A 7,195-nucleotide genomic window follows, 5' to 3' on the forward strand; every position below is an offset into this window, starting at 1 on the left:
TGGGATACCCACGGGTGATGTGGGGGCTGATTCCCTGCATACAAAACTTAGCCAGGTGTGGTGGTGCATGCCTGTAATGCTAGCTATTCGGGAGCCTGAGGCAGGAGAATCACTTGAACCCAGGAGGTAGAGGTTGCGGTAAGCCGAGATCACGCCATTGCACTCCAGCCTGGGTAACAAGAGTTAAACTCCATCTCAAAAAAGAAAAGAAAATCGCACCAAATTACATTTCCACCAGTGGTGTACAATAACGCCTCACAACACCAGGGATAATCATGTTTTGGTAGGCAATTTGTGGTATCTCATTGTTTCATTAATATGCATTTCCCTAAACCATACGTTTTTAGGTAATAGATATAAAGTGGTATCTCGTTGTTGCATTAATTTGCATTTTTCTAAGCTTATTTCTTTTAAAAAGTAATAATTTCAAAGTACATTTTTCTTTTTAGTAAACCAATAGAATTTTTAAAATTTTCCTTTGTTAATTTTGAGATCATGAGACAAAGAGACACCAGAGTTTTTAGTCATATCTCACAACCACACACTGAGACAGTGGAGTTAAAAAGAAGGTGCTCATCTAAGCAACCTTACTGTTTTACAGATTTAAAAAATAGGTGCCGGGCACGGTGGCTCACGCCTGTAATCCCAGCACTTTGGGAGGCCGAGGCGGATGGATCACAGGGTCAAGAGATTGAGACCATCCTGGCCAACATGGTGAAACCCTGTCTCTACTAAAAATACAAAAATTAGCTGGGCGTGGTGGCATGCACCTGTAGTCCCAGCTGCTCGGGAGGCTGAGGCAAGAGAATCGCTTGAACCCAGGAGGCAGGAGGCAGAAATTGCAGTGAGTCAATATGGTGCCACTGCACTCCAGCTTGGCAACAGAGCGAGACTCCGTCTCAAGTAAATAAATAAATAAATAAAAATAAGACCCAGTCATTAAAGAAAAATGTATTAATGAAAGCTGTAATGGTTTAATCAAACAAAATGAGGTTGTTTTGTAGCTACAAAAATTTCTGTGTATTTCAATTTAGGCAATATTATGTAGCATATACTATACTTCGAAAAAGTTACTCAACAAGGTGCTACAAGAAAACCCAACAAACTCCTTTTAAGGAATCTATGTACAGGAGTAAGGGATTAATATCAACAAAGTGCTTGATGAAAAGCAAAGGGTTAACAATAGAAATGAATAGAATGAAACTAAATTAATGAGGACAGTTGATGACACAGTCAAATTTATAGAAACTTGTCAGCACACAATGGAAAATAATCTTTTAAAACTATTTTAGAGGTGAGGTTTTTACAAAATTATTCTGGTGGGGAAAAAAGTAAAACCTCATATATGACCACAGTTATACGTGTTTGGACAACAGCAGTTTCAGAAGATTGTGCTATCAGATACCTCTTTATGGGGAAAGAATAGTCTATTCAATCAACAAGCACTCACTTATTCTAAACCTAGTGCTAAGAAGGATCTACCAAGATCAAAGGCAAGGTCTTTCTGTCCTGGAAGAGTTCAGTTTAATGAACGAGAAAGACAAAGATATAACATGAAACAGTATGATAAGAGCTATGATCATCCCATCTGAACGATTGTTGATCAGCCCCTGGGAGTTGTCAGCTCCAGGAAAGCTAGAAACAGGACAGACTGAGGTCAGATGCCAGAGACAACAAGGCCAAGATGCCAAAGCCTTGCTCAGGAGCACAGCACTGGCATGGAGCTGAGGTCAGATAGCTGCCATGACACTGGGGCCAGGCAGCTGGCTGGAAAGTGGAGCCAGGGCAAGCCTGGGGGACACATCTGAAGTCAGAAATGGCAGGGGAAGGGGGAGATGGGAAGCCGAAAGCAGGAGACCAGCAAGAGTTTGAGTGAAGAACATTCTGTTGTGTGGGGACTTTCTCAAGGCCCTATTCACCAGCCCCAGGCAACAATCCACTGCTGACTTAGTGGGAGGTTATATTCTCCGACCAAGTATCTAACTGTAGGGTTGGTGTAAAGTGGCCGAGGAGTCATCAACCTGAATTTTTGAGGCTTCGAAGAAGAAATAGCAGAGAATGTGTTCTGCTCGCTTGAAGGGTGGAAGACGGAAAGGAAATGGTACAGGATGAGACTGATAAATTGGTACCAACAACCAACATTCATTGAGCACTTTCTCTGGGACAGGCCAAGTGTGAAGGGCTTCACACGCACGACCTTGTTTAAGCCCCACAACAACCTTGTAGGATAAACCTATTTTTAGCCGGACTTCATAGGTGAAGAAACTAAGAAACTTTGCAGATTACAGAGTTTACGTAATTTTTCTTAGGTTTTACACTATAATGTGAGTTCTAACTCCAGAACTCTATTAACTACTAAATATGCTCTGTGGGGCATGACTATAAAGAGGCTTTCTCAGACTAAAAGTTCTGCACTTCCTCTTTTAGGCATGGTGATGCCTGTTTGGAGGTATGGCCAAATGTCATCAGCGTAAACTTTACAGTCTTTGGACCTGGGTTCGAAGAACAGTTCTATAACTTGGTGAGATTTCTTGTTCAAGGTAATCTTAGGCATCATTTTCCTGTTCTGAATTAAGAATAATAACAATGTCTTTTTGCTGGAATGTTGTGAGACTTAAATATGACAATGTACATGAAAGCATCGGTTGACTACAAAGCTAAACGTAAATATTAACTGTTAGGCATTCTACTGTATTTTAGATAAACCATCAAGGCAGCCACGAAGCAGAGTGACTTGAGAGCCATCTGGAGACTATTTTAATGATCCAGATGAAGGATGATGACAAGGGCCTATGCCAAGGCAGTGGCAGTGAGGATGGAGAGAAAGGACATATTTATAGGATATTTAGGTCACTTTACAAAACAGAACCGAATGACAGATTGGATACAGCGAGGGAGAGGAAAGGGGGTCAGAATGATTCAGAATTTTATGTTGAGTAATCGAGTGGATGGTGATGTTATTAATTACTCATCGCGAAAGAAGAGTAGGCAGAATAATATGTTCTATTTCAGGAATATTGTGACATCCAGTAAGCAGAGATGTAAAATATGAGTGGGACTATGGGGGCGATGGGGGGCTCAGAAAAGAGATGTGCCATAGATTCAGATTTGGACCCCACTGGGATTTGTGAGACTAAAACTCTGAGAATAGAGGTCATTTCCAGGTAAGACATAAGGCAATGGTTTGTACCCCTTTAAAGCCAAGGAAACTTTCCACTCACACACACAAAAAAGAAATGTTTACGCTAAAACCCAGTTTGCAAAACAGCTCAAAATGAAGCTTTTCTGGTTAAATCCAGAGTGAGTTTCCTGGAGCCAACTTCTTGAGACAGCCTCTGAACACGTTTCACTGAGCCCAGTTTGAGAACCACCTACATGGAGAAGAGAAGTGTGTGAGTTAACCACTAAACGGAGTCTGAAAGAAAGCAGCTTATGCAAAATCAGACTGGAATTTTAGTTTTAGATTTTTTTGTGAAAAGGTTTTTTGAAACTTTAATGATGTTTGAAGCTTCACCCGGTTATTTGCAGTACTAATACTCATTCTGGCCTGCTCTTACAGATCTGTGACTTTATTTCAATGTCTGTGTGTGTCCACCAGAAGCCGCAGGGCCATTCAAATAAAGAAAGTTGCCTGAGTTTCCAAGTCTCTCTTTCCAAGGTCATGCACCTTGGTTTTCCTCTTTATCAGCAGAGGCTTATCTTATATACATCTGCTGGGTCATTCGTGCTAAGATCATCATGTTTGTCCCAATTACCATGATTCTTACGTGATCTCTAAACTAGATAAATGCTCATCCACTCAAGCAGTTGTTTAATAAAAGTAATCTTAAATATTTAACTTGTAAACTTTTTAAAAAGTCGAATTGTCCTTTTGATTTGGGTAGCCAAAGACAAACAAAAAGATTAAAAAAAAAAAAGAAATTAAAAAAAGAAAAAAAAAGTCCAATTGGTGAAACCTTTTCTCTAAATTAAATTAATCGAGTCTGCTTATTATTTCAACACAGTTGAGGGTTTAATTTTAAATCCACTAAGGGCATTTTGACTTGGTTATTAAATCAGAAAGACCTAATCATATGATAAAGAAAGATAACAGGAGCAAGAAAAAGAGGAGAGCAGAGGGAGGTCAAAAGAGAGAAGCAAGGACATCGCGTGATGTATTATATTAAGAGCTACTTTAAAAACAAAAACAATAGCACTCTAACATATCAGGGATCTAAACAATAAAAATTTATTTCTCAAAGTTCAACATTGTGGATATTTATGACTGGCATGTGATTGTTCATTTTGTAACTTGGGTACCCTTTTAGAGCCTCTTCATCTTTGTCTGGGTCCTTTGCCACTCAGCGAGTGGATTGTGGACAAGAAGACTGCATGTGAGAGGTTTCTGTGGGCCAGGCTGAAGGTGGGCGCATCACTTCTGTGCACGTTCCTTCAGCCAGAATGAGTCGCAAAGCCATGCTTATCTGCAAGGGGAGTTGAGAAATGTCACCTAGTCATGTGCCCAGAGGTAAGCAGAAGTGGAGAAAGTGAGCAGCAGCTACTCTTTAGTACAGATTAAACAAAAAGTGCCTATGCACAAGTTTTGTAAAAATTAGGAAAAATGAATCCCTGGTACATAAAAATTTTCAGTCTGGTTCTTCTTATATGGAAACCTTAGTCCAAAGTCCTGAGAGAGGCGCATGTTGAATACTCCCAGCCCTGTCGCAGATATCAGTTAATTCCTAAATGGGAAGGAATTACTGTGTTTTTCAGATGTACCAAAGAAACTGTTCATCTCTCTTATAGACAAGATCCAATTCTTAAAACATTAAGAAAATATTTTATTTCAGATAGTGAAACAAAATGTATTTGTGTTTGATGCAGCTGGGCATTATTATATAAACTTTTCCTTTACAAACTTCTCATAAAAAACTTGTTCACATTCTTACCCCAAAAAAAGTTTTCAAAAAGCTAAACACATACCCACTGAGTCATAGAATAATTGGAATTCTGACAGGAAGATAACTGTAAAGCAGTTCTTTAAAGAGGAGTAGCACTTTGCTTTATTTAAACTACACAAAGTAGGTAAGCGTTTTATGGGTCGTGGATTTTCTAATTCAAGGTGTTATGCAATACACAGCTCGGCTTTGAATGGTTTCCTCCTTTGTTCTTCTTGCACGCACATGCCATTTGGTGACATCCTGAGGTCCAGGAGGCTATTGGATTAGACCTTCTGAAAAAGAAAGGTTATTTTATGCCATGTATAAGAAAAAGCTTTGATGATTCACAGAATTAAAGCTTTTCACTTCCCAGCAGGGGAGATTTCCCAGCCAATATGTTGAAAGGAAAGAGCCTTTATTAAAACTTGCTCCCTGATAGAACCAAAGATCCCAGCTGGCTTTCTCAGGAGGGACAGAGCATTATGCCGATGTTGATTAGACAACTTTTAAACAGCACCAGTAGACAAAAGACATTTTCAGTCTCCAAAAAAAGAAATGGAATGAGTGCCAAGTCTGCATTTTATGGAGAGTATAAGCCTTGTTCCAACAAATGTTTTCTCATTGTGGAGTAATGCTTGAGGAAGCACACATCAGTTTTATGCCCCTTCATAATTTGTCCTGTACCACTGGTTCAACCTATTGAGGCATGTCTGATAAGAAAAATCTTGCCTCAAATTTTTTTTTGGCCTTAGAAAACATAGGTTAATTGCACTTGACTTAGCTGCGAGTAACAGTAGGGTCTTCCACCTCTTTCTTGTCACCTTTTTAATGACACTCCATGTTTTTGCTTCATTTGCTTGAAGAGAGCCCTGAAACAGTGTGTACTGGTTTGTAATCGGCATCAGACTTGATTACTTAGTACTCTGTAAAGAGCTTTAAACTCAATAAAAGAAGCTCTTCGTCGATGTTTCCTTTCGGGGACATATCAAAAGAAAGTTGTCCTTTTCTTTTCTTCCCCGTTTTATACTAATTTTTTAATGCCAGAATTCTACCTGTAATGTATTTTGAGCTTTAACCATTCTGATTAGATGGCCATTGCAAAAATTCATAAAACAAGCAATTCTCCAATTGTGCTTGCAGCATGGTATTTTATGGAGTATGTTATATAGACCACTATGGTTCCCAAAGTAATTATAGGTGCTATGTGAGTGCAGAATGTATTCATTAATAACAAAATTAATTATGCCAGAATTTATTATATGACTCACATGTAATAAAAAATACTGCTCTGTTTCAATTCTCTTTGAATCCTTTTGTCAAGGAGAAGGTTTCAATTTAATGATATTTTTTCAAGCACTTCTTTTTAATGAGAAGTTTCAGCTGAGAGTCATTGGCAAAAAATTTTATCTACCTAGAACTTAATTATATTTTATTCTCCTTTTATTTTTCATCTATGTATAGCAGGTGAAACAGATTGCCCAGTTTTTTCAAATGATATACAGTTTTCTTTTAAAATAATTGTAATGCTTAAAAGGGAGTCAATTTAAAGGAAAATATCAAATAATAAGAGTAAATGGTTTATGGCACTCAAAAATGAAGCTATCAGATCCTTGATGAGAGACTTTATTACCATTTCAGCCTCCTTACTGATTATTGATCTGTTCTTTTTTATTGAGATGGAGTTTCGCTCTTGTTGCTCAGGCTGGAGTGCAATGGTGCAATCTTGGCTCACTGCAACCTCTGCCTCCCAGATTCAAGTGATTCTCCTGCCTCAGCCTCCCAAGCAGCTGGGATTACAGGTATGTGCCACCATGCCTGGCTAATTTTGTATTTTTAGATGAGGTGACGTTTCACCATGTTGGTCAGGCTGGTCTTGAACTCCTGACCTCAGGTCATCCACCTATCTTGGCTTCTCAAAGTGCTAGGATTACAGGTGTGAGCCACCATGCCTAGCCATATGTTTTATTTCTTCATGATTTAGTCTTGGTCGGTTATATTTGTTGAGGAATGTATCCATTTCCTCTAACTTATCCAATTGTTGGCATATAATTGGTTCAGAATAGTCTCTTATGATCCTTGGTATTTCTATGCTATCAGTTGTAATATCTCCTCTTTCATTTATTTAGAGAAAGTCTTCTTTAAAGAGAGAGTCTTCTCAAAAGGCCGGGTGCAGTGGCTCATGCCTGTAATCCCAGCAGTCTGGGAAGCCGAGGCAGGCAGATCACCTAAGGTCGGGAGTTTAAGACCAGCCTGACCAACATGGTGAAACCCCATGA

This window comes from Cebus imitator, unplaced genomic scaffold, assembly GCF_001604975.1.
Source record: "Cebus imitator isolate Cc_AM_T3 unplaced genomic scaffold, Cebus_imitator-1.0 Scaffold109, whole genome shotgun sequence".
NCBI classification, from domain to species: Eukaryota; Metazoa; Chordata; class Mammalia; order Primates; family Cebidae; genus Cebus; species Cebus imitator.